The sequence below is a fragment of the Perissodus microlepis genome, chromosome 2, assembly GCF_051167445.1.
Source record: "Perissodus microlepis isolate ML-2025 ecotype Zambia chromosome 2, ASM5116744v1, whole genome shotgun sequence".
Classification (NCBI taxonomy): domain Eukaryota; kingdom Metazoa; phylum Chordata; class Actinopteri; order Cichliformes; family Cichlidae; genus Perissodus; species Perissodus microlepis.
In genome coordinates, this window is record NC_140462.1 from 6,710,961 (window position 1) to 6,729,680 (window position 18,720).

Sequence of the window (18,720 nt, forward strand, 5' to 3'; positions counted from 1 at the left end):
ATCCCAGCATTGACAGGGATTAGGGCAGGACACCCGGAGTCTAGACGCTGGTGGTAGAGATGAATATGGAGGCTTGAATGGAGCCTGAGTGACAAGGGAAAGGCGGTAATGGGGAGGAGGTGGGTGGTTCGAAGGCTTCTGCAAGGACGAATGACAGACACGCAGTGAGATTTAAAGTACGCTGAGTGAAGGCTGATTGGCCTAAAGAAGGCCAGCAGAAAGATGATTGGACTAGACCAGTGATGTCACAATGAACTTGGGAAAGTGGCAGTGATGTATGGCTTAAATTAGTCGCCAACGCCTGGGAAGCAGACAGATGTGTGACATCAGATCAAACTTACACATAAGCTTCATTAATATACATTTTCAACAACAATAATTGATTATCACTGCCCTTTTGAAAATGCAGTAAAATGAAGTAAGTATTGTTCTAAATGTGGGAGTGGTACTGGGCCAGCTACACAGCTACACATTATAGCTGCAGGAGCTGCTTGACGATAGAAACTCATGTAGTGAAGCTCCAGGCGCACAGTTTTTGTGCTGATGTTAATGGCAGAAGAGGTTTGGAAATGTGCAGCACATCAGGGGCAACATTTAAACACTATGTGCCTCAGCACTCTGTAACTGCCTGCTACTTCGAGCCTGAGGTTCCTAAATGCTTCAAATTTGCAATTACACTACTTAGAGTTGATTGTGTAATACCTATGAGGGAAGAAATCTCATGAACTTACATCCTATTACAATACCACTCTTGAATTCAGTGAGCCCTTAATGACCGATGCTTCCATAGATGTTTGTAAATGGAGATTGTATGGCACTTTATTTTATATACCAGTGGGACTGAAAGCTGAATTCAAAGAGTTAGAGAATTGCCCCTACTTTTGCCCATTTTTTGAGCAGGCTGTTTAATCAGTGTCTATACATTTTAAACCTTAAACCTATTTCTGGAATTAATATTTTTCTTCAGGTTATTATAATTTGGAAAATAAAAAAGATGTACACAGAGGAACACTATATAACAATTAATTTTAGACAGCTATCTTGCATGGCCTCTTTTTCTTGCTTGCTAAGTAAATTTTCCAGCGCCTGCATCGGGCTTCAGCATGATAAAATTGACTCACTCTCATATCACATGTGAAGCATGCAATTTCTTTTAACTTGTAGCATATGGGTTAAGGGGACAATAGAGTTACTTGAGATCAATTTACTGCCAGTTTTAAAATTTCTATTATCCCACATTCTTTTTGCGTAACCCCTGGGGCAGAACTACCCCTGGATGAATTATTTGCATATGTTCTGTATCCTTAGGGGATATCCAGTTTAACCCCCTCTCTGAGGTCTCTCAGCTGATGTATTCTGGATCATGTTCAATTTGCTCCCTCGCAGTATTGATGTCCCATTCAGATTTACCTCTCACCGTGTCAGCTGAGGTGATGCATATTGAAAAGCCTAGCACACTGTTGACATCAAGGCTCTACCATTTGATCTCCTTAGGTTCAGCAAAGCGGTGAACTCTGTTTGGGATCTGCAAAATAAATCCTATAAATGGAATATTCACTCAGGAGGGTGTTGAGTTCCTAGTTTATGAGGGAGTCGGTAATCCTATAAACTCTGGATTTGCTTTTCTTTATGAGGCTCAGCATTGTGTTGGATCTTATGGGCTTACGAGCTGTCAACGAGGGACAAATAATTGACAAAAACAGGGGCCTGATTACTGATTGAAGGAAATCAAAGATAAACAGCTTTTCCTTTGATTGTGGCTCTCCACTACCCTTACTCTGCAAGAAGCCGTGCACTGTGCAGTACCTCAGAGAATAATTCCCACATCCCTATTCGCTCATTTATTTTCATCTCTGTTCTGTTGCAGAAGCAATTCCACTGTCCCTTGTACCTAGTAACATCCCCCTATCACGGCAAACAGTTATTGAGCAATATTGGGTTGCTGTACACCCAGTAAACTACAGCAGATTTCAGACAGCAACATGCACATCCTCTGACATTGAACAAGGTCAGTGTGGATTTGTGATCATCAGCATGTCTTCGAGACACGAGAGTAAAAAAGAGAAAGCCTCTTCACTGCAGAGATGCTGCATGTTACTCTAATACCCGTTTATATCACAAAGCACAACATTCATCATACCTTTCGTTGTGTTGGCAGCACACGAGCACAGGAAAGCTGACACGGACAACGAAAAGACAAAACAGATGCTGACAGTAGATTTGTTTGGATAGAAAATTATGACTGTGTAACCAGCTTGCATGGTATGTTTGCCCAACAGCAATGTCGAGCTCACCCATTGAGAGCATTTGATTTACATCTGAACACACAACAACGCGCACAACGAGCGAGATTCATTCCGATACATTTTTTATGAAGACAATAAATTGATACAAGTCAGTCGCCGGCTTTACTCACCAAATGCAGTGCAATACAGTGCAATTCAATAACGTGATGTAACAGTGGAACTACCACTGCAATCCCATGAATATAGATTTGTGACTGATATAGTGCACCATACAAGCACACTTATACCTCCACACATTTTTATCATGTTCCTCTTGTCTTTATTATAATGCAGACTCACTGTTTTGTAGTTAGTAAACAGCATTTCTTCCAACTTGTTTCTTCTTTCCAGCTGCAACAGCAATTATTAGGGAAAAAATGAACACACATTATCTATTTGGAGGTTTATCGCACTGAAACCTGCCTCTATTTGTTATGCATTTTGCTCCCAGGTTCTTTTAATCAGCAAAGCCATGTGTCCATCATGGCAGTGTGACAATGAAACAGGAATATTAAAAGGGTTTTTTTTTCCTTTTCTGCAGTGCACATAGTGCATAGTTTAAATAATTCCTTTTTCCAGAGTTAGGAAGATAAATACATTATTTTGGTGAGGTTTATTCTCATCCTTGGTGTGTATATATGTATATGTATATGTATGGTGGTGTAGCTCAGGTGGCAGAGCAGGTCAGCCACTAATCAGAAGGTCGGTGGTTCGATCCCAGGCTGCCTCCTGGCTGCATGCCAAATATCCTTGGGCAAGATACTAACCCCATGTTTGCCTACTGGTGGTGGTCAGAGGGCCCGGTGGCGCCTGTGTCCGGCAGCCTTGCCTCTGTCAGTGCGCCCCAGGGCGGCTGTGGCTACAATGTAGCTTGCCATTGCCAGTGTGTGAATGACTGAATGTAGTGTAAAGCACTTTGGGGTCCTTAGGGACTGAGTAAAGCGCTATACAAATGCAGGCCATTTACTATATATATATATATATATATATATATACACACACAGCTTTATATTTCTAGGAAGCACCACAAAGAGTCTTTTGAAGTTCTGAAACTTTTTACCATTCTGGAAAGGTTATCAAAATTCATAAAAATTTAATGCGACACAGTATCTGACAGAAGCTCTTTTTAAAACACACTCCACTGCAATCAAATTACAGCATGTTAAACAAATACTGAGGAAGAAGGAGCCCTTTTTAGGGGGAAAAATATTAAAGCAAAATTGTCATGCATATTTATATTCTATTTAAAAGTCAGTATAGTGAAAGGTAACTTTAAAAACTTTAATAAGTAACAGCAGTAGCTCATAGCACTGCTGGACTGCACTGTGGTAACCTGAGGCGAAATGTGACCTTGTGCACTTGCCCTTGGCAGGTGAATTGAGGTGTGTGTGAGTTATGCCTGTTGCTGAGGCTTTATCAGACGGCCTGGAAAATAATGACTGGTCAAAAACTTCTGATCATGCCAGAGGCTGCTACTTTAGTGGCCACTCCCAGGGGGAGTTGTTAGAGTTGGAGTATTTTTCAGTTCAGATTTTTCATTTTTTAAAGAAATTATTATTGTAACGATCCACCCCTTGGGATAACTGGGGGGAAAATATGCATTTTAAACGTATTCACACACCAAAGCATCACCGACTAACGATCTGATCAATGCCATTGTTTATTTTGTTCTGTGTAATGTAAAGCTAACAGTAACAGATTGGAAGAGCATGATTGAGATAGAGAGGGAGATAGAGAAAATTAAGCAGAACACAGCAGCAGACTGTAAAGGCTTTGGTTTCATGGAGACCTCATTTGTATTTCATGTTTAACTTTGAAAGCCCTCTGGCTTCTTAAATATGCACATCAAGCGAGGAACATCTGAATAGCTCATAATGATGTCAAAATCTATGGGCTCCATCGTTTAGACTGCAAAGGTATTCTTTGGGCAGCGCGGTGCACATCTCAGCTCACAGCGCACAATAGCACATATCAAGAAGTTGGAGAAATCCTGACTATCCACAGCAGTTATTGTGTAAAAGCTCAGCATAGGCTGAGAACCAATATGAAAGTCATTGTCTGCCACCCTTTATCACAACACTTACACATCCAAACCTATATGCAGACTCTCTGGCATAAGTATTCATCCCACGGTGCCTAAAACAGTCAAGTGTTTGATGGAAATGTATTTCAGCAGCACAGCCAGCACTGAAAAAAGATTGGAAAAAAAAAGTTTGTGAATTACTTGCAGAGACGCAATGAACTCACTTTTCAAGATGTAAAATTTCATGCTAGAAACGAGTGTGTGAGGTTTGGACGTCCAGGCGTGACAGGAGCCATTGAAAAGGTGAAAATGATCACAGCTGCTGCTTTACTCCTCAGCCCCGGAGTGCTCCATACTTTACCGTGTTTACCCAGCTGAAGTTGTTGATCCATCATGGAAAGGGCAATTTTCTTTATGCTCTTTAAATATTAAGCACTTTCTCAGTCTCCTGTAAATCCACGAATTCCTACCATGCAGTATATTTCTTCTGACATTAAATTTAACATTTCTCACAAAGCATTAACTGTGGGGGTTAGAAACATCCTTCTCTCACTCTTCAAACCTGCATTAATGCCACATTATTTATGTTCAATAGGAAATTTATGTATAAGAAAAGAAAGAAAGAAAAAAAAAAAAAAAAGAAAACTTCATATTGAGCAGTGTTGACAGAATGACATTTTTTTTCCAGTGAAAAATCAAAGATATTTCTGAACTCCATTACCTAATTCAGACAGACTGTCAGAATTTAAACAAAGCTTAATGAACCTCAAGCAATCATTTTTATGCATGGCTGCAGAACAATACTCAGAAATCGATAACGCTTATTAAACCTTTGACCCAAGTTGCCTTTTAATAAATCTAGACACGTGACATGTGACTGAGTTTATGCGGTTTGGCAAAGAGGGAAAGAAGAGCAGAACACAGGTTGCTAATTGCTTCGGGTTAGGTAACAGGGTGGATTTATATGAAAAATTAATGGCATACATATCAGAGAAGACAGTGTGATTTGGAATGAGGGCTAAATTTAACTTAAGGATCAAAACTTTTTGATTAAATGTATATATAAGTGCTCATTTATTGGTTTGAGCTCAACAGAGTGCATTCTCTGCAAGCAGGAGAATCCACAATAAGAGAACTCTGAACATTTGGTGCATTGTTCCGTTAGATCAGAAGCATCAGTGCAAGCTGTTTACAGTCAGCCCACATTTTTGGGCAAAGAATCTAAATAAACCATTGGTGAAGTTATGCAATGCTAATAGAAGCATCATATTGGACAGCTACATGTTGGAGAAAAATGCTGCTCAAAGCCAGCCCCTTCTGCTCACAGTATCTCTGATAGTGACTCTAAGGTATGCACAGTAGTCCTTTCTCTCTTTTTCTCATCATGATTAGATACAATTACCAGTAATCCAATTAAAATGCCATTAATAATAGAAACTAGCTCAGAGAAATGGCTTAACTCTGTAGGAAAACTGACTGCAGTGAGTGGAAATAAAAATCAGCCTCCTGTAAATAAATGCTCACACTCAGATAGATGATATTTACATCTCAGAAATAAATACTGTGTTTACTGTTAGCAGTGTTCTTGAGGGCCAGCCCACAAGTTCCTGAGTCGAGGCAGATTGTGCTAATTTGTTTATGGTCTCTGCGTACCGACGTGACCCACTGCGGTCGGCGAGGTGACGACCTGCATTGATGTTCTCCAGTCCAGACACAGCTGTGTAAATACCGAGCCTGGCCAAGCTGAGGCATGGCCGTCGGCCATCGCTGTTGCTGCATGCTTTAGCATCAGGTTGTTTGACCAGCGGCTCTATTTTCTAACCTTATGCCTCCATAATTCTCTGTCTCTTGCTCTGCAACCACGATGGAAGATAACATCCTGGGTGTGGCACGCCTGTTGATGCATTCAAAGGAATACAATCACTCAAGACCTTCATTCTTAAGCCACAGGATACCAGTTGGAGCACCTTTTTGCACACATTTGCATGCTCATTACAAACAATGGATTGTTTGTTTTAAACTTTATGTAACTACTGTGCTTTACAGTACAGAGATCATATCAATACCACTTGGGTTATGTAAAACCGCGGCTGTTGACACAGAACATTTTCCAATTAATGCATTAATTAGCTTAATGAATGTCCTCGTTATCATAACTGGTTATGTTTAATATGTGGCTGTGATTACGGCAGAACAGTAAGCAGCTCAAGTGTCTTTCTTTCTTTTTTATTTCAGGCTGTGATCAGAGAATTCAAAGACCACACTTTCATGAATAATTGCAGGTTTTTAACAACAGACAACTTGTGTTGATCTCCCATAATTAGGCCAACTGAGTGTGTTGGGCATAACAACTCCAACAGCACAGCAAATGTTTTCGAGCACAACAGGGGGGGATGCATTTATCCCCTTCACCTCATTTTCCGAAAGGGTTTAATTCCCAGCCTGTGACTTGACCAGTTGGCTTAGTGCATCATGTTACACCCAGCTAGGGAGCATCCATTAATGGTCTCTGGATGTCTGCAGACGCATGATAAAATGCCATTATCAACTCTGCAAAGCAATTTGGATTGTGCAAGGAGAAGCACTGGCTTTAATAGATGTTTGTTACATAAAGTGGAGAGTGACAGGAAAACAACACATACAGGCCTATTTTACTCCCCAGTCTGTCAAAGATGTGTCATGCTCTATCCTCTGCACTGTTGTCATGGCAAATGAAGACTCAAACATCTGAAGTGATGGTGTGCCTAGAATGGCAGGCTATGTGCAGTGAGTCAGAGTGTTGTGTAAAAATCTCTTGATATGCCTATTATTTGGGAGGTCTCTGACCAATTTACAATATGATAGTTCACAACAGCACTGAGCAGGCAGGATTTCAGATGGACTCTTTGGCACATGTGCGCAAAAAAGTCCTTCTTGAGAGGACAAAAATAAGCACGATGGCAGCAAAATTAGGTGGGAAAGAGCTCTTGATATAAGCTGATCATAAGCAAAAAAAAACCTAAGGTAATTTATTCTTTTCATAGGCACTTTTGCACGATAACTGATAACATTTTGTTAAAAGAAAACCATATTGATTCTGAGCATTTCTTTCCATCTTCCATATTCCACATGCAACTTAACAGCAAGCGCACCGCAGAGCCGAGAAAATATTTTTTGGACTCAAACAGAGGTCTGGCTCACTTATCTCTGTAAGCAATAGCGCTCTCTGTAAGAAATCACAGCACGTTTTCATCCCAGGGCATCAAATAGTGCACTTTTGTCAGAAGCTGCTGCCGTCACAGAGACATGCACGGAGCGTCCTTTGACGTCAGTGCCTTGATTCATGAGCCACATTGATCTGAGCACCGAGAAGACGACGACTTTTGTGTTTTGTTTAGCTTCTTTTGTTTTGTCGTAACTTGTTTTGTACTTTAGCTCACTTCTTGGTTAAATTTAGGCATCAAAACTGCCTGGTTAGGTTTACTAAAAGGTGTGGGTTAAATATGCCACTTCTTAACATTAAGTCTTAAAAACATGAAGCGGAATGGTATTCTGTGACGCCGAGGGGTCCTGAACAAGTGATCGCTTGGAAGAGATATGTTTGCCATTAGGTTCATCATGGCACAAATACCAAAGGAGTCTGTTGTTTATCCGTGACATGCTAGCTGCTTTGAAGAAACATCAGAATTTGACAACCCAGGATGAAAAAGGGTTGGAAAACCATACATTTATATATATATATAAATATATATGCAGCCTAGGTACGTGTAAGAAAGCATCTTTGTGTTGTCACATTTCTAAATATATTGCAATCATGTCCTGACAGTTGCTGTAAGTAACTGATGAAAAAAAAGAAAAAGAAATTGGGATAAAATAAAATTCCCTGTTTCTGTAATGCATGAAAGACTCACGCTCTAAGAAGCACACGCAGGATCTCATCGAGAAAGACTGGCATCTGATAGAATATTTATCACACGAGATTCATCTGTATGGCTTTGATAAAGCACGGGCGTATTGCTCTAGATACCTAATCACCTCGGCAGAAACCTGAAGCTATGATGCGTGCTCACAGGATAATTCACAGGCGCCAAAGGTCAGATCTCTTTTTGACAGCTTCTGCAGTGTAGAGAAGTGCCCTGCTATGATTCTGCATGGAGGCCTGGGATGAAGGATGTCTAAAAGTAAAATACATCTATATCTTTATCTGACAATAATAAGGTACATTCTATCTGAAAAACTATTACCAGATAATTGAAGGAAATTATGACTCTATTATAACCTAATTCAGTGAGCAATTATGACTGATACTTGTTAGTCAACACCCAATCAACCAAGAAATGCCAAAGCAGCCTCACCTGGTTTCTGGGTCATTATCAATAAACAGTCAAAAACGCCATCTGCACTTGCCATTAGTGGCGCCGTTGTGGTTGCAATCTAAGTTGCGTCGGTTCTTAAGCGCCATAAAGAAAAATCATTGCAAGTTCTGCAAAACGCCATCTGCTCGATGCTTCTGTTTTGAACCAACACTAAAGCTTGCCCGTTGCCACTGCTCGCTGAGCTGTAATGGAAGGTGGAGGCTCACTCAAGAGTTAGACCTGTAAAATATACAACACCATCACCAGATTGTGATCGTATAACCTGAGTTAAAGGTGAAGGTAAATCATCTAAAAACTGACCATTGTGTCCCTTTTCACAACCGGCTGTTGCTAGGAAGCTCTACAGTATGAGATCACTTTGCTTTATTGGGGTGAATCTGGTATGCCATTAACATATGCAAATTTTCTAAACAGGCTAGGTGGAGGCAATTAAAGCCTCTAGATAAATGAAAGCCCAATCTATATCACATTACATCTGGGAAATAACAATCCTATTACAAAGTAACAACTCCAATAAAATGTTATGGAGGCCTCTGCAATTTTCAAAAGCTGCAGTTAAGTTTTCAGTTGTTTTTTTTCTTTACACGGGTTCAGGGCCAACAGACACGTTTCCTGGGGTAAACATGTAAACATAAAAATCATTAAATCTCCTGTTTGTCTGTGGGTAGACATGATGTGATAGCAATAGAGCAATTTATGCCACAGATGTTTGCTGCAGAATACTCTCCCTACACCTGGGAGTGCTGATTAATTTATATGTGTTTGGATAAGGCCATGTATCCCAGCCCTATTAATATTGCTCTTTTGCAGAATAAGATCATATCTTGGTAAACTGAATATTCATCACCTTAATGAGTCAAGAGTCTAGCCTGTATCCCAGAGAAGTTGGGCACTCATTCAGATATGAGCTACAGGTTGTAAATCGCTCTCTCTCCAGATTCCAGATTTTTGGAAACTCTTAGTCAGACTCTGAGGTGGAAAAGGGCTTTATTTAAATAATCCTCTCATAAATGACTACATAAGCATTATAATACATTGCAGTCTGAACACACGGGGCGCGGGAGGGGCACCGTTCACAGGGCGGCCGATCAGGTGCTTGTAGGCCTACCTCCGTGCAGCTGTTTGATTATTTAACTGCTGCATATTTGAGCACAGTCATCCACATTATTGGCTACGAAGTCTACAGTTGTTCACCTTCAGCCAGCACAATGTTAAACTCGCTGTAATGTTATCACATGTGGGCCCTGGCCTTTTCACCAGCTCTAAACCCTCTTTGTCTAAATCCCTCTGTCCATATCCCTTTGTTATAACAGGCGCTAATGCGACAAACTGATTAAGCGCTATTAACTTGCAAATGAGTTCTTTTGTTCTAACTTCATCCCCATCAGCTTTGTCCATTTTAAACAACCTTTGTCCAACACCAAAGAAAAAAAAGAGAGAGAGAGAGAAACTATTGTATCGTAAGTGATGTTCCTAAATTAGCCACTTCACACTCAAGTATGTCTGTATGAATTGTACACAAAATCCTTGAGAATAAAGTGCCATTTTTGGCATCTTTCCATTATGATGCAATTGAAAATACAAATTGGACTGAAGCGTCTGCAATGATTTGGTAGACAACAATAGCAGGAGGACGCATGATGTTCACACATCTCTTGCGAGTGGATGAAAAATAACAATACCGGCAGAAAAACATGTTTTCCATGTAGGATATTTGAATGTGTGTGGTTTGGAATAAACATGTTTAAAACATGCAACAAATCGGATTTTTGTTAAAGAAGCATGAGTGAGTGGGAACTTTACCCAAAGGTGTCTTATTTTGAAGCCTAATTCCCTAAAAGTGATTGCATAGACAAGCTAGAAAACGCACACTGAACATTCCCAGGAATCTGCTGCTGCAGAATCTTTCATCAAAAAGAAACATTTCATTTCCACCTTTGATGTTGTGCCCACTAACTTGAAACCTGTTTGAAGAGCTCACCATACTGGTGTGGAAGTGTAATAACGCAGAAACCTTTTAGGTTTAATTTATATGCTTTTAGCCAAATTGACCTGCACTTTGTAACAGCAATGTCTGATGCACTGTATCTTTACATTCTGTATATTCAGCTTTGAACACAGATGTAAAATAATGCAAAGGTCACCAGACCAATTCAGTTTCAGAAGCACATCTCAGAATACTAGAAAAAGCAGCATCTTCACTATGTATTTAATTCTGAAATGCTGTTCCAGTGAAAACATTTAAGGCTGTAAAAATAAATTTTTTTAACAAGCATGCTTTGAAAAATAATACCATGAATAGATTTTATTCATCATTAACTTCATATACTGTGAATGCTATATCCACTAATTACAGTGGATATTTACTCTGCAGTTTTCTTATCAAATTATATGCTTAAATTATTTGTCGGTTCTTCCTAGAACCTTAGAAAATTTGTTGTAGTTGTTTAGTGAATTTAAGCCTTAGGGGGTTCTGTCCACAGTGACTGTGTGATGTTGAGATCATATAATCTTCTGCAGGACTCCTTCTTACTGAAGACATACTATGATCATTTGCCTTTCATTTAAAGAACAGCATTTAATGAGCTTCAAAGACTGAATTATCTAAAACTGGTTGTTAAGAATATTTTTCTTAACAGAAATTAAAAAACAAACTTCAGAAAAAACACTAAAGCTACCCGAAACATGTTGCATGTCTTTGGTTTTGGTGTTTGGTCAAATAATTTTTTAAAAGAACTAATATGGGGCAGCTTTGGCTTTCATTTTTATCGAGATTGGAATTTTATTATACTGCCTGAGTCTACTGCCTCCGCAAGTGTTTGTATTGCAAAACCTGTTCTCTGCTTCTGAAATCTTGCCCTTGAAAACTCTAAAAACTTCATTGAAACATGAAAATCTACAAACTAATTAAAGTAAAGTAAACTCAATTTTTTAAAAAATGGTAGGAACAAAACATAAAAACTAATAAAAAGTAGTTTTTTGTAATTTAGCAGACTGTATGGTAGTATTGGAAAGCAGAATATGTAATTCAATCACTGTGGGGCTCAGGACATGTTTCAAAATTTTAACATTAAGTTCAGGCAGTTGTGCCGTAGAGAACCAGTATGGCTCCAGATTGTTCTGAACTTCAGAATTAACCACTCAAGTGTTATGCAGGCATCTTTGCCTTGATGAGAGTTACTTGTAACAAATCACATGTTGTTTAAAAGCCTGGGAGAGAGGTGCAATACTCTGTCCAACAAAGACCTGAATAATTAAAACAGAAGGAGCCGCAGCGTCCTGCTAAGTAAAGGCCGGAACATGGTAGCTGTCACTTATAATCATCTAAATGGAAGCAAATGTCACAACTGGGCTTGTAGATGTGAGTGAAACGGCCTTGTTTGTCTTACTCTAAGCCAATCCAGCTGAGGAAATGCCTTGGACATCCCCTCTTACCTGAAACGCCCTTCATTTTGGGATGACTCCTGTCCGCTTAGCCTGAGTGGCTGCTCGCTAAGTGCAATCTGTGCAGCTGTCTGTGCTTTGTTTGTCAGGGTAAGACATGGCATGAACACAACCGCATCAGACCTATTTTCGCATGCTTCCTCAGATAACAGCACGGCTTCTCTGAGCCGACTGCACCACATCACTGGGAAGCCTTGACATAATTCAGATAAGAAAACTCTGCCCGAGAGGCTAATGTTTGTAAATAACAGCTCGACTTTTTTTTGGTGACGTATTTCTTATGAACCGATACACCACAGGCTGACAGGTTAATGCAACCCCACAATGAGACGGTGCTGCAAATATATCTGACATGCCAAAAGACATTTCAAATCAGATTGCATCGATGCTGCTTTTGTGCTGCATGCTGTATCTGTGATGACGAGTGGATGTTATGACATGCGAAATATATTTCAACACCAGCTTTAAACGTGCTATGACGTTTATCGTTTGCTTAGCGGATTGTAATAGCTATCGGTTCGTAATTACATTCTCTCGAATCAATGGCCTGTCAAAGACGGATGCAACTGTTCATCGGAGGGAAGGGGGTAGAGGAGGGTCAAAGGTCAGGTTTTTAATTAAATCCCAGACACCGTGTTTGGCTGTGTGGTGTAAAGGAGGTGCAGACAGTAACAGAATCAAAGCTCAGCCCAACCTGAGGCAACTGGAATACTTTGGCAACATTGATCTTAATGTCTATGGTATGGCTCTTGTCAGTATTGATAGATGAATGTTATGGGAATGGTCACAGATTGCCTGAAGCCAACTGGGCTAGCGCTGTTTCAGTGAGACCTGGTTGTGAGACCTGGTTGCATGCAAGCAGACATGACTCATTTGTGGCTTCAGGGAGTGGATCTGGCATATGAGTTTGAGCAGCAGCATGACGAGTCAGGGACAGAGAGAAGCTACACCCAGTCGGTGCCTTAACAAACGGCAGACTCGGGCTAAGGATGCTCCCAAGAATGAAAGACTCTTTCACAACATTTCTAACAAGAATTTAAGCATCTATTTCCTGTTATTATGTGTCTGTTCAGTATGCATCACCGCAGTACGGTTAGCAGCACGTCCTTTAGGGGCTTAACGGACACTCGTATTAATTCTTGAGAACCTATTCCATGCCAGAAAACATTAATTTACAATGGGGAACAGATGAATAGAGGTAAACACGTTTTTTTTTTTTTGTTCTTTTTCTGAGAATCGTTTCAGACGCTGCCTCACCTTAGGATTTCTGCAGCCCAGTCTAACTGAATGAATAAATATGTGAAGTGGCTCATTTTGATTCTGCTGTGACTCCCTCAGTAAGTCAGTTTACCTGGCAGGCAATTAGTATCAGTCGTCAACCACACATAACAAAACCTTGATAGTCTGAAGTGGTTCCTTGTTTCAAAAAGAAGTGCCACGAAATTAATCACTGTGCATTCGAATGCAATCAAGTGAAACCCCTATATTTAGAGTTGAACGGAAATTGAAATTAAATTATATTAAAATTCAGAGACTGAGTGGCTAGAAAATAAGAGTAAAACAGTCTCGTCGTCGTGTCCTTGGGCAAGACACTTCACCCGTTGCCTATTGGTGGTGGTCAGAGGGCCCGGTGGCGCCAGTGTCCGGCAGCCTCACCTCTGTCAGTGCGCCCCAGGGCGGCTGTGGCTACAATGTAGTTTGCCATCACCAGTTTGTGAATGACTAAATGTAGTGTAAAGGGCTTTGGGGTCCATAGGGACTAAGCAAAGTGCTATACAAAGACAGGCCATTTACCATTTTACCATCTTCATGGTGGCACAAGAGGAAAGCTGAGGGGATCTCCATAAATCCGTGGTGACCGTTAATTGACAGAATATAGTAGTTAATTTTGTCGCTTTCTACTCGATTAACACCGAGTCAAGAGCTAAGTTACTGGTACAAAAAACAGTAACTGCCAATGAAACACATTTGTTTATTAAACTGTAAGTATTTATAATAGATACAAACATTACTATCATGGAATAAAGTGTTCAATGCACATTAAGCAATAAATTCTGCATCAGATACAAATCCAAAGCAGAAACTAATTTCTGTGGTGTGTAGACATTCTACATTTAATTAAATCTGTTCCTTTGCCATTTTCCATTGATCAGACATTGATCATCACTATTCCTATAAAATTTCCCAGAAACCATAATTATGACCTGGTCAAATGTCCAGGACTAATTTGTCTGCAGGTTTCCACATCTGTATATCTGTGACACCATGAATAATGTAAGGCAAGTTTTGTGCTGCACAGTTAGGTGTGTGACATACCGTATCTTGACGGGACCCTTTCACCACCTCTTGAGTTTCGATAACCTGGCCGTACAGCCATAAAATATCATCTTTCAACAAGAATAGCAATATAAACTTCAAAGTTTTCTGTCCTGTGAATAAGTGCACCCAAAGAAAAGAGACAAAGGGCACGGTGTTTTATCATGTCAAGGACAGTGCTTGCTGAACTCAGCAAATAGGATGCTTTGCTAAAACATTATCATTGGAATATATCGGCAGTATAGTCAATAAAATGATCAAATGAGAAAGAGCACAGCTGGGTAAATGACTCCCCACTCGAACGCCTTTAAAATCAAAGATAATATTTTAGTCTGAGGCAGAAATAGGCTTTCATTGCAAAAGCTCATACAATGCTTGTTCAATTAGATTAGGGAGAAAAACTGTGGGGTTTTCTTAAGCTTTCAAAGATATTAGTACAACATGCAGCAGATAGAGAGAGCTGCTAAGACACAGACTGCTGTGCTGGTAAAAACTTTATGGCATTTTTGATGGTCCACTGGCCCATCAACACAACAACCCACTGGGATTTGTGCTTATGCTTGACAGCCAGTGCAACGCCGGCTGCATTTAGTTAATAAATTGATTTAAGCAAGACTTTAAATAGGACTTAGTTCATGAATTTAATAATTTCCTTTGAGAAGGATGAATATGAATTTGTTATGAAATCGAACTATTCTGTACCAACATAGTAAACACAGGTAATGAAACCATACATGCAGTACCTTTTTAGCCAGGTCCAACTAAGGAGTATTACTTCTCTGTTTACAGGACTAGTGCCACTGATCTGCATTTGGCAATTTCAGCAATAAGTAGGTAACTGTATAAAGTCAGACAGCTCACAGCTTTGCTTATTGCCTTCCAATGGCCACGAATTTAAGGCCAGGGCAGTAAACATACGCTGCTAATGTTAGCAGTACTGCTGCTGGTAAGGTTACAGTGCACACATAGTTAGTATGCATAAATTGAAAGCAACATGTGCACTCCCACACTCATTTTTATGATACCTCTGTGCATTTTGCAGACCGCAGTGCTGATGCAAGCCATGCAGGCGATACAAGAGCGAGTTTGGTGCTCTGCCCCTTAGCTAAAGCAAGCCGCTATTAGCATAATAGTATACTTCTCCTGGTTAAAATTAAACAAATTTCTTACTGTTGACATTGCACAGAAGTAATGGGGAATTAAAAATGCACAGTGCTACCGTTGATTAAACGAACAAATAGATATCATGATTCAGTTAACATCATTTGTATTCTTCTGTCTAATCCTAATGTAAAACAACTGTTCAACACACCCAAAATGTTTTGGCTGTGGACAGGGTTGCTATTTAATTGCAGCTTTAATTTAATTAAATCAACACTCTTTCAGCTGCTTTCTTTTCAGAGTTAGAGTGTGGTAATACATCACTGAAGCCACAGAGGCCCATAAATGTTCCTAAGAAGTATCCTGCTGTATAAATGTCCTGACATGCACATTTTAAACATTCCCAATGCTGGAAGCCGGCCCGTAGCTTTGATGAGAGAGGAAAACAGCGCTGTTTACAGTTTAATAAATGGCATCCTATTTATTTTTCTGTGATAACCTGTGATTAGGTGCAGTGACCTACCTGTATGAAGTGTATGTGAAGGTAAATCCTTATAACGACTGCATATTAAAGCCTGGTCATAAACATGGCATGAAGCGAAGGGAAAAATGTGACTGATGGATGTTATTCAAGGACATATCCATGATCATCTAACCATAATGCCCTCAGTACTCCAAATAATCTCTTCTATTAGTGTGGTCATAGCTGGAGCGTGTACAGTCACGGCTCTTTAACTTTGCTATACTGGTGTAGCTTTCTTCAATCTCCTATAGTGTATGTGACCACTGCCTTGAGCGTGATCTCTGTCTTTGCCGTCCCTTGGTATCAGCAGTCAAAGCTAACAGCAAGAGGTTAAGTAGGTCAGACATGCAACCAGTGAGGCTACAAAGCCCAAGGTCTTTTGTTTTATGCAACACTGTCTTTCCTAAAACCAAACAGATGTTTTATGCTGAGGGAAAAGGGGAATTAATTGATCCAAGCCAGGAGAAGTTTCCCAAATGCTGGCCTGATAATAGGGGACCCGTCATCATTAGGATTGATGGCACCAATTTATTATTAATGATTCGTAAAATGAGATCCAGTAGACCCCATTTTAAATACATTTTCCATTACGGAGGAGCTGACAGGCAACACTGCTGATTTCACTACGAAAGCCTTTCACTGTTTCTCTTTTCTCCCTCTGAGATAAAGTATCCATTCTTCGCACGCGCAATGTCTCACTTTGGTGATGCTTGGATTGTCCCAAATTGAAAGCATTTGTTTTAAAGCCAAGAGGTGAATTTCAAGCCTTGTCATGGCACCTTGATATTAAGGTGTTTTATTTTGTTTTAAACCACTGGATGCAATGTCATCAGTGCATCCTAACAGATAGTCTCGTTCCCCCGAAATGTCCCCCGCTGGCCTCAAACTCTGCAGCCATCTGCTCTGATATCATATTCTGTCAGTCAAACCGCCTTCATTATAGCAAGTGACACAGTATGAATCTAAATGCTAAAATATTCTGTCTGCTTGTTAAGTCATTTATGTAACCCATGAATCAGAATATCCCAATGTTCCTTTGGTAAACAAAAAAAGAAAGAATATGATAAAAGTACTGATGAAATCAATGTGTAATACAGTAGATGGTGCAGATTAGTTCCTGCACTACAGCGATACAGGAGCATCTGGCTTAAATGTTTGTCTGATAGCATCGATGGGCTTTGCTTGGTAGCAAGAAAGTAATTGCAATCTAAATGGATGCAAAATTAGGGACAGGAAAAAAAAAAACCTTAAACTTGCTGAGACATTGGAGTTGATTTAAATACAGACAGCATTTAAACTGCCTCTGGGGCCACAATAAATTATTACACAGGCTCCCAAACTCGACATCTACCTTCTTACAGTAGATAAAGCTTCCACTCCAAAAATACCATTAGCAACGCCTAGAGTGTGCTTAATAATTGATGACTCCAGCATCCATGATAATTAAGAGTTAAGTGCGCGTGCGTAGGTGTGCGTGTGCACTTTGAGGTCCTGTGAATGTGTGCGGTGATAATCTCCGTTTCTATTTGCGTGTGGGTTGCAATCGTGTTGAATAGGTGGTGATTCCTGTTGAGCTGTGAAAACATCCTGGTGGCTTGCCACTCATCCTCCTTTACACTCATGCTGATGTAAGGGGAGTTCTAGGAAGCCATTACTCCAAATGACTCTCATTTTCTTGGCAACATCTGAGTGCAGTAGAGAGGCTGTCTTTGTGGGCTTAAAGCTGAAATGTATAACTTTTTGAATGTTGCCATTCTCTGCAGCAGCAAGGAGCTTACAGTGGAGATTCTTTTCATATGCAAAATAAACCAAGAAGGTCACACAGAAAGCCAGCTGAACATGTTACACAAACACACGTGTTGTTGTGCGTTTAATAGCTTTAGTACAACACTGTAGCTTTAGTGGCTTTACGGCTAAGCTTAACCCCTTAGAACAGCGGTCCCCAACTCCAGGCCTCGAGGGCCGGTGTCCTGCAGGTTTTTGATCTCACCCTGGGTCTACACACTGGAATCAAATGATTAGTTCATTACAAGGCCTCTGGAGAACTGCAAGACATGTTGAGGAGGTAATTTAGCCATTTGAATCAGCTGTGTTGGATCACGGACACATCTAAAAACTGCAGGACACCGGCCCTCAAGGCCTGGAGTTGGGCCTTAGAACAACATGTGTCCCAGTGAAGGATTCTTAAACTTAATTTTTAAAGAGCAAAAAGTATCTTTGCTGTAACATGACTCTTGCAGTTTGTGTTTCATTGCTCCAGTCACTGTTTACAGGCTGACGTATGTTACTAGCATCTTTTCTTTTACTGAGTGTTATGTTCTCTAATACATGACACATCATACAAAAGAGAGCCAAAGCCTTGAGAAGCTTAAAAAGGGTTCAGTGTCCACTCCAGGTCAGGAACAAGTTACTACCAGGTGGAGAAATATCTCAGGGTCTTGTTCACAGGTGAGGGGAGTGTGGAGCACGAGATTGACAGATGGATTGAGGTGGCGTCCACGATGATGCGAATGCTGTACTGATCTGCTGAGCTTAAAAGCGAAGCTGTCAATTTACTGGTCAATCTATGTTCCTACCCTCACCTATGGTCACGAGCTCTCGGTAGTGACTGAAAGAATGAGGCCGTGGATACAAGCGGAGAAAAATAAGTACCCTTAGATCTGTGGCTGGCCT